Below are 8669 nucleotides of genomic sequence, written 5' to 3' on the forward strand. Positions count from 1 at the left end.
GACAGCATAGGAGCTGATTTCACCAGTTCCCGCTGTGGTCTCTCGACGGGTGGGCTTTAACACCGAGAGGCTGCATTTATGCCTCCCTATATAAACATTTCCTTGTGCTGAGAGCGCACTCCCTGTGCACAGTAATCAGCAGGTACCGGAAAGCTACCGATGCATACTTGCAATCGGGAGTTTGTCGATCATATGACCACTGTGACTGCCAATCACAGTGGTCATATTATTTAAATGCTCGCCTTTGCCTCCAGGCATTTAGAACCTCTTAAAGGGCCAGAAGGCAGCAGCGAGAAGCGGTTAAAAAATCAGAGGCTGCCTAAACTGTGATGTTCAAAAAATGGCAATCTCTATATTATTACATTGTTCTTTTAAATTGTTCCATTGACATCACATACAATACACCCACAGGTTCCAACCCTGTCTCTGACAATAGTAATGAAGAGACGTATCAGATTTGTTAGACCAGTGGTGGGCAACCTTTTTTTTCAACTGAGCCAAATCTCGCCAAAACCACGATTGAAATTTATTTTGAGAGCCACATTTTTAAAACTGAAAATACATAGGATGGTACACTGTTTTTAGTTTCAATAAGTTTTTATAGTAATTCATCCCCCATAGTAATTCATCCCCCATAGTAATTCATCCCCCATATAGTAATTCATCCCCCATAGTAATTCATCCCCCATATAGTAATTCATCCCCCATAGTAATTCATCCCCCCTATAGTAATTCATCCCCCATATAGTAATTCATCCCCCCTATAGTAATTCATCCCCCATAGTAATTCATCCCTCATATAGTAGTAGTAAGTAAGTAGCAAGTAGTAAGCCAAGTCCCCCCTGTGTCAATTCACTTACCTTTGCTCCGCGCATTCCTCTCGCTGTGTTCCCGCGCCGTTCCGGTCTTCAGGGCGGACTGTGAGAGGAGCCTAGCTCCTCTCATGTTCGTCACGCTGCCCCGCCTACACACATCCTGACAGCCAATCACTGGCTATCAGGATGTGAGTGGCAGCGAGACTGGCCAATCATTGCATTTGAGCGCGCTGCCCTGGCTGTTTTTTTTTTGGATCACGCTGCAGAGTCCCTGCCGCCCGAGAGGAGGGAGGGGAGCGGGCGCCCGGCACACAAGAGCCGCATTAAAGCGTGTAAAGAGCCGCATGTGGCTCGCGAGCCGCGGCTTGCCGACCACTGTGTTAGACCAATCAGTGTCAGTAATCTGTTTGGCAGAATGCAAGACAACCAGGCAAATTGCATTAATTTCCTTTGGGTTTATCTTTTGCCTACCAGAGCACTGAACACTGGGAAAGGGCAAAGAAAAAGGTATAAGCTCTTTCTACCAGGATGATTTTGTTTTAATGTTATTTTGCAAGTGTACTAGGAGCATGGATGTCTTTTCTGCTCTGCTGTTTTTAAGACTAACCTGGGATTTTTCTAGCAATTTTCTCTTCAATCAATACTCTTTCCTACATCATTGCCAGAGGTCCCCCCTCCAATTTGCAGCTCTCCAACATGGTCTTCCTCAGCCTGGCATTTGCACTGTACTGTATTCGTACCCTACTTTCCATACTATCTTTTAGTTAAGCTAGCTACAGAATGCTTTTCAGGTCCAGAGCCACTAGTATTGTCTCTGCACTTGTCCTGTCTCTGAATACTCAGTGAGTAGTTCAGTCGGGCCAAACATCAGGAGCTCCCTTCGTTTTATTGGTTGCTGCGCTCCGTTTTTCTCTGCTTCTTGACAGCCTTATCCTAGGAGGAGGTAATGCTGTGGAACAGAGTGTTGACATCATTCTACCAGGTTGAGGGTTAAGCCTGTTTTCTTCCTTGCCATACAGGGTCCAGGATCTCCCTCTTCTGCCTCTGCTTGAAATTTCAGTCTGCCTACAGTGAGTTTGGTCACCTCTGGCCATCCGACTCTCTGGTTGCAGACCCTCACCTGCTAGCAGCTATCTCGGTTTGTAAGTACTTGTTGCCTTGCTTCTTCCCCAAGCTAGTACATTTCCTAACTATGCTGTAACCGTAACATTTTATTGTTTCTGATTCTAGACATGGGGTAGGGGAACAGGGCCAGGTTGTGCAGTCCCACTGTACTAGGTACCCCTAGCACACTTTCTCCTCTCAACTTCCAGGACAGCACACCTGAGAGTTGAGAGGCTCCTCCCTACAGGAAACACAATTGACACCTGTTAAAAGTCCCCACCCTTCCCCTTGCTCCTCCGTATTGATTGTGTTTTTCCCTACACAGCGGAACGGTTGGGGAGGGAGAGGCTATCTGCTAGCCACCCCTGGATTTCATGGCCATGTCCTTCCCTTCCTTTCTTTTGGGAAAGTTTAGGTTCCTGGGGAGGTATGTGTGTGTGCTGCAGATATAGTGTGGGACACACGGCCTAACTTGGCAGCCTTCCAGGAAGGACAGCAACTTGGAGGGGTGAAATTGTCCGCTATCCTCCTCTTGTGATCCGTCGGATGGATAGGCGAGCCCTGTGGCCATGGCAAAAAGCAGAGAACAGGCAATGGAGGGGTCAGATGGTACCCCTGTGAGGCAGGAATAGGAAGGTGGGAAAGGCTGAACTAACCTGCAGGCCAAGCGCATCTCAAGGATATCCCTGGATGTACTGCAGGGTAGTGTGTTCCGCCGCTGCAGCAGACTGTACAGGTCTTTATCTTTGTAGTCCTGGCAACTGTACAAGGGAGAGGGAGTGAGAGGCTACCTGCTGGCCACTCCTGGATTTCATGGCCAGGTCTTTCCCTTCCTTTCTTATGGGAAAGTTTGTTGCTGGAGAGGTAAATGTGTGTGCTACAGGGCAGCCTTCCAGGAAGGACAGCAACTTGGAGGGATGAAATTGGCCACTATCCTCCTCTTGTGACCCCGTGGATGGATAAGCAAGCCCTGTGGCTGTTGCAAAAGGCAGAAGACAACAGGTGGTACTTCCCTTTGCCTTGGAAGCTTAACAGCAGAATTCCTAATAACAGCCACATGGTTTCCGGGCATTGATAGAAACCCCTTTCCTTAATGCAGTGTGTTACTATCCTTCTCCCTAATGGTGGAGACAATTCGCCCAGAAGCTTCTGCTAACCCGGCTTCCTCTTACTTAAATAGATGCCGTGGTTATTGCAACATAAAGCTGCCAGCCTCATGTAAACCCTACTGTGATAAATTAATAGGGGTGAATTTGGCCGCTATCCTCATGTGGACCCTGAGACTAGAAAAGTGAACCCTGTGGCTGTGGCAAAAAGGGGGAATACAGGCAGTGAGTACTTCCCTTTAACTTGGGAGCTTAACAGCAGAATCCCTAATTGCAGCCAGGTGGTTTCTGGACATTGGTGTGGAGATAGATTGCCCAGAACCTTCAGCTAAACCATCTTCCTGTTACTTCAGTCATTGCAACATAAAGTGTCCATCCTCTCACTCTAAGCCCTACTCGGGCAAGTTGAGAGTGGTGGATTTAGTGAAGTGCTGAGGTAGGTTAGACACTAGCTCCCCTAGGAGAGTCTTTTACAGGCTATTTTGGCCACTGAACAAACTCCTAACACACCTAAAACGATAGGAGTTTCAGTAGAGGGCAGGAACATGGATATTCCAGCAGTATTACATCAGCTTTTCCCCTGGTCAACAGTGCTACACCAGGCAATCTGAATCTACTATGCCGGCTGCTATGGATCTGGCAAGATTCCTGCAACATGAGTTGCAAGAGATCCTCCTTCCATATACAGGGGAGGCACAGTATTGCATGCCCCTAAGAGCATGCCCTCTTTATGTTGTTGTTTGCTGTGGGTAACATCTCTTAGGCTGTAGAGCAGCTCAGATGTGAAAGCTCAAACCTATTAGATCTTTCTTACACTGCTGTTTGTGGTGTGTAAGGACAAGCTGTGTTTTTCGGGCTACAGCCTACCTTGAACTAGAAGCATAAAAGGTTATACTGCAGCCCTTCATTGTTGGGTTCCTGGTGCAAACCTCCATGCAGGAGTTAACTACATAAACCTGTATCTAATGATTGCTTGTTAAGGCCTGCTGGTTACAAGCTAATATGGTGTCCGCCTTAATTTGCCATGGAGAAGGCTTGGACTTGCTCCTACCTGTATATGGACTAGCTAAGCCTACTCATACTTATGTCAGTGTATGGGGGAATTCACTGAGATGCATGACTAAATATGCAGCATTAGGATGAATCCTATTTTCACTTATTCCAAACCAAAACCTTTAGTGCGGTTCAAGCCTACTGGTGGAAACTATATACAGTGAAGGAAATAAGTATTTGATCCCCTGCTGATTTTGAATGTTTGCCCACTCCCAAAGAAATGATCAGTGTACAAATCAAATGGTAGGTGTATTGTAACACTGAGAGACAGAATAGCAACAAAAAATTCAAAACAAATACATGTCTAACAAAGTATGCACTGATTTGCATGTTCATGAGGGAAATAAGTATTTGATCCCCTATCATTCAGAAGGATTTCTGGCTATCAGGTGTCTTTCATACAGGTAACAAGCTGAGATTAGAAGCAGTTTCTTAAAGGGAGTGCTGCTAATCTCATTTTGTTACCTGTATAAAAGATATCTGTCCACAGGAGCAATCAAACAATCAGATTCCATACTCTCCACCATGGCAAAGACCAAAGAGCTGTCCAAGGCTGTCAGAGACAAGATTGTAGACCTACACAAGGCTGGACTGGGCTACCAAACTATCGCCAAGCAGCTTGGTGAGAAGGTGACAACAGTTGGTGCAATCATTCGCAAATGGAAGAAACACAAAACAACTGTCAGTCTCCCTAGGTCAGGTGCACCATGCAAGATCTCACCTCGTGGAGTGTCAATGATCATGAGAACAGTGAGCAATCATCCCAGAACTACACGTGAGGATCTTGTCAATGATCTCCAGGCAGCTGGGACCACAATCACCAAGAAAACAATTGGTAACACACTACGCTGACAAGGATTGAAATCCTGCAATGTCCGCAAGGTCCCTCTGCTCAAGAAAGCACACATCTAGGGCTCTTCTGAAGTTTGCCACTGAACATCTGAATGATGCAGAAGAGGACTAGTTGAAAGTGTTGTGGTCAGATGAGACCAAAATTCAGCTCTTTGGTATCAACTCAACTTGCCGTGTTTGGACCCCAAGAACATCATCCCAACTGTCGAACATGGTGGTGGAAACATTCTGCTTTGGGGGTGTTTTTCTGCTAAGGGGATAGGACAACTGCATTGCATCAAAGGGGCGATGGATGGGGAAATGTACCATCAAATCTTGGGTGAGAACCTTCTTTCCACAGCCAGGGCATTGAAAATGGGTCGGGGATGGGTGTTCCAGCATGACAATGACCCAAAACACACGGCCAAGGCAACAAAGGAGTGGCTCAAGAAGAAGCACATTAAGGTCCTTGAGTGGCCTAGCCACTCTCCAGACCTTAATCCGATTTAAAATCTGTGGAGGGAGCTAAAAGTTCGAGTTGCCAAACGTCAGCCACCAAACCTTAATGACTTGGAGAGGATCTGCCAAGAGGAGTGGGCCAAAATCCCTCCTGAGATGTGTGCAAACCTGGTGGCCAACTACAGGAAACGTCTGACCTCTGTGATTGCCAACAAGGGATTTGCCACCAAGTACTAAGTCATGTTTTGTGAAGGGGATCAAATACTTATTTCCCTCATAAACATGCAAATCAGTGTATAATTTGTTAGATGTGCATTTCTTGTGAATTTTTTGTTGCTATTCTGTCTCTGTCTCACCTACCATTCGATTTTTAGACTGATCGTTTCTTTGTGAGTGGGCAAGCATTCAAAATCAGCAGGGGATCAAATACTTTTTTCCTTCACTGTATATTGCTGGTTACCAACGGCTACTACAATGGTGGTGCGTTCACCTTAGATTTCCATCATCCAGGACCCTTCACTGGATGGATGGCTAAAGGATGAGTATCCAGAGTCCAGGCCATAACTATGATAGGTAGTGCTGCTTGTGGGGTATTTCTTAGACAAATACACCATGACTGGGACTTTATGCTTTGGTAGCATTTGTCCCTGTTTACCCAGTTGCACTTTGGAAAAACACAACATTGAGGTTTGTGTTTTTTTTTTCTGTTTGTAGTATTTTTCTGCACATCAGAAATGCATGCAACATTGAAATTTTGTATCCTGTATACAGTTAGGTCCATATAGATTTGGACACAGACACAACTTTAGATTTTTTCAGGTATTTACCAAAACATACAAATTGAAAGTAAATAGAAGTGAGCGCTCCTAAAAGTAGCTGCTAAAACACCAAGAGGTACCAATAAAAACTCTGTAAAAGTATAGATAAATAAGTGGGGTGTAGCGCTCAAAACAAATAAAGACAATATGTCCACATATATAAACGCATGTGAATGTGTAAACGGATATAGAGTCTGTATCAAGAAGAAATATAGCACATGAACTTGTGACCAAAAGTGAAAAATGCGCACTCACCGGAAGCGAATAGATAATGCGCATACATATATAAATTTCCAGAGTAGATTGGCCAATCCGGTGAACTTTATCCTATGGTGCAGTCATCAAGCCCTTGGAGAACGGTGTTGAATCCCTTGACCAGGAGTTCCTTCTTTAGGCTAAATGAGGTAATCAGCCTGGATACGGGGCTCCTGTTCCTCCAGATATGTTGGATACTGACAGGTACCTGTGGGCTTAATAGCTCCAAATAGGAGCCATAAAAAAGGTGCCCATAGTATAGTATGTTAATGAACCTTTATTTGCAGTACCACATATCACAGACAGGGTATAGTGATATACAATAAAAAAGCACTATACCTTCATTTAAAATAGCCGCCTGGGCTTCAATCCAGCACCAGGCGGCAGAAGTGTGCTGTACTGTCTAGTTCCTCCTAAGGCCTTTCATGCAAATAGCACTTCATATGTTTACCAAAACATATTCAAGCTATAGTTATATAATGGATATGTACACACTGTTAGGTTTAATTTGAAGGTATGTACATCCAAATTGGAGGAAAGGTTTAGGAATTACAGCTCTTAAGAGTAGCCATCCCCCCTTTTTCAAGGGACCAATAGTAATTGGACAATTGAATATAACCATAAATAAAATGTTTGATTAATATTCTCTTGAGAATCCTTTACTGGCAATGACTGCCTGAAGTCTGGAACCCATGGACATTACTGAAGACTGGGTTTCCTTCTTTCTGATGCTTTGCCAAGCTCTAACTAACTGCAGCTGTCTTCAGTTGTTCTTTGTATGTGGGCCTTTCTGCCTTTAGTTTTGCCTCCAGCAAGTGAAATGCATGCTCAATTGGGTTGAGATCAGGTGATTGACTCAGCCATTGCAGAATATTCCACTTCTTTTCCTTCAAAAGCTCCTGGGTTGCTTTTGCAGTGTGTTTTGGATCATTTTCCATCTGTGCTGTGAAGCCCCGTCCAATCAACTTTGCTGCTTTTGGCTGAATCTGAGCTGACAGTATATCTTTTAAACACTGCAGAATTCATCCGGCTGTTTCTGTCTTTTGTCACATCATCAATAAACACCAATGACCCAGTGCCACTGGAGGCCATCACACTGCCTCCACCATGTTTTACAGATGACATTGTGTGCTTTGGATCATGAGCTGTTCCAAGCCTTCTCCACACTTTTTCTTCCCGTCATTCTGGTACAGATTAATCTTAGTTTCATCCGTCCAAAGAATGCTTTTCCAAAACTGGTCTGGCTTTTTAGATGGTTTTTGGCAAAGTCTAATCTGCCCCTCTGCTGTTTTTCACAGCAGAGTTGTATGAATTGTTTGTGGGTCCAAGCAATGTATACACACAATACATTGCCACTCACCAAAATTCAGCTCTTGTCAGGCAATTTGCATGGAAACCTATCACGGTTTCTGAATTTAAAACTTTTTTGGGCCTAACCCTCAACATAGGCATTACAAAACAAGAATGAATTGTGGTCATATTGGTCTACAGACCCGACTCATCAGTTTCTCTGCTGTTACATATATGCCCAGCAAGGACCAGCAATGTACTGATACATCGCTGGACTTTGAGTGGTTATACCAGGAGGATGCCTGCAGCTACAGGCATCATCCTGGAATAATTTTTTTTTAGCTGGCTGACCATAGAGCTGATTGGAGACCGGAAATGCCTCCAGTCATCTCTATGGTTTAAGAGAACGGAAGCTACGAGCATTTCATCATTTCCGTTTTGCTGGATATAAACAGCACTATTTTAAAATTGGGAAAGCATCTGATCACACCAATCTTGGTTTGATCAGATGCTTTAAGAGCAGATGAGAGATCCTAGAGTCTAATATACCCCAGATTTCTCAGAAAAGAGTACCTGCCACTGCCTATTGCTATCACAGGGGATATTTACATTTCCTGTGATAATAAAAGTAATTAAAAAAAATGAAAGCCACAGTCTTAAAACAAACAAACAAAAAAATTCACCCCCATCCCTGTGTTCACACACAAAGGCAAATGCAAGCTGCAGTCCCGTGTCAGTATGTAAACAGAAATTGCACTGTGCATGTGAGGTATCACTGTGAACATCAGATCGAGGGCAGTAATTCTAGCACTAGACCTCCTGTGTAAATCTAAAGTGGTGACCTGTAAAGGTTATTAAAGCATCAGATATTACTATGGATATTATTTATTTATGTAGTTTGCCACTGTTGCACAGACGTGCACAATTTTAAAGCATGT

This window comes from Staurois parvus, unplaced genomic scaffold, assembly GCF_062004578.1.
Source record: "Staurois parvus isolate SC_StPar_1 unplaced genomic scaffold, SC_StPar_1.0 ptg000656l, whole genome shotgun sequence".
Lineage (NCBI taxonomy): Eukaryota > Metazoa > Chordata > Amphibia > Anura > Ranidae > Staurois > Staurois parvus.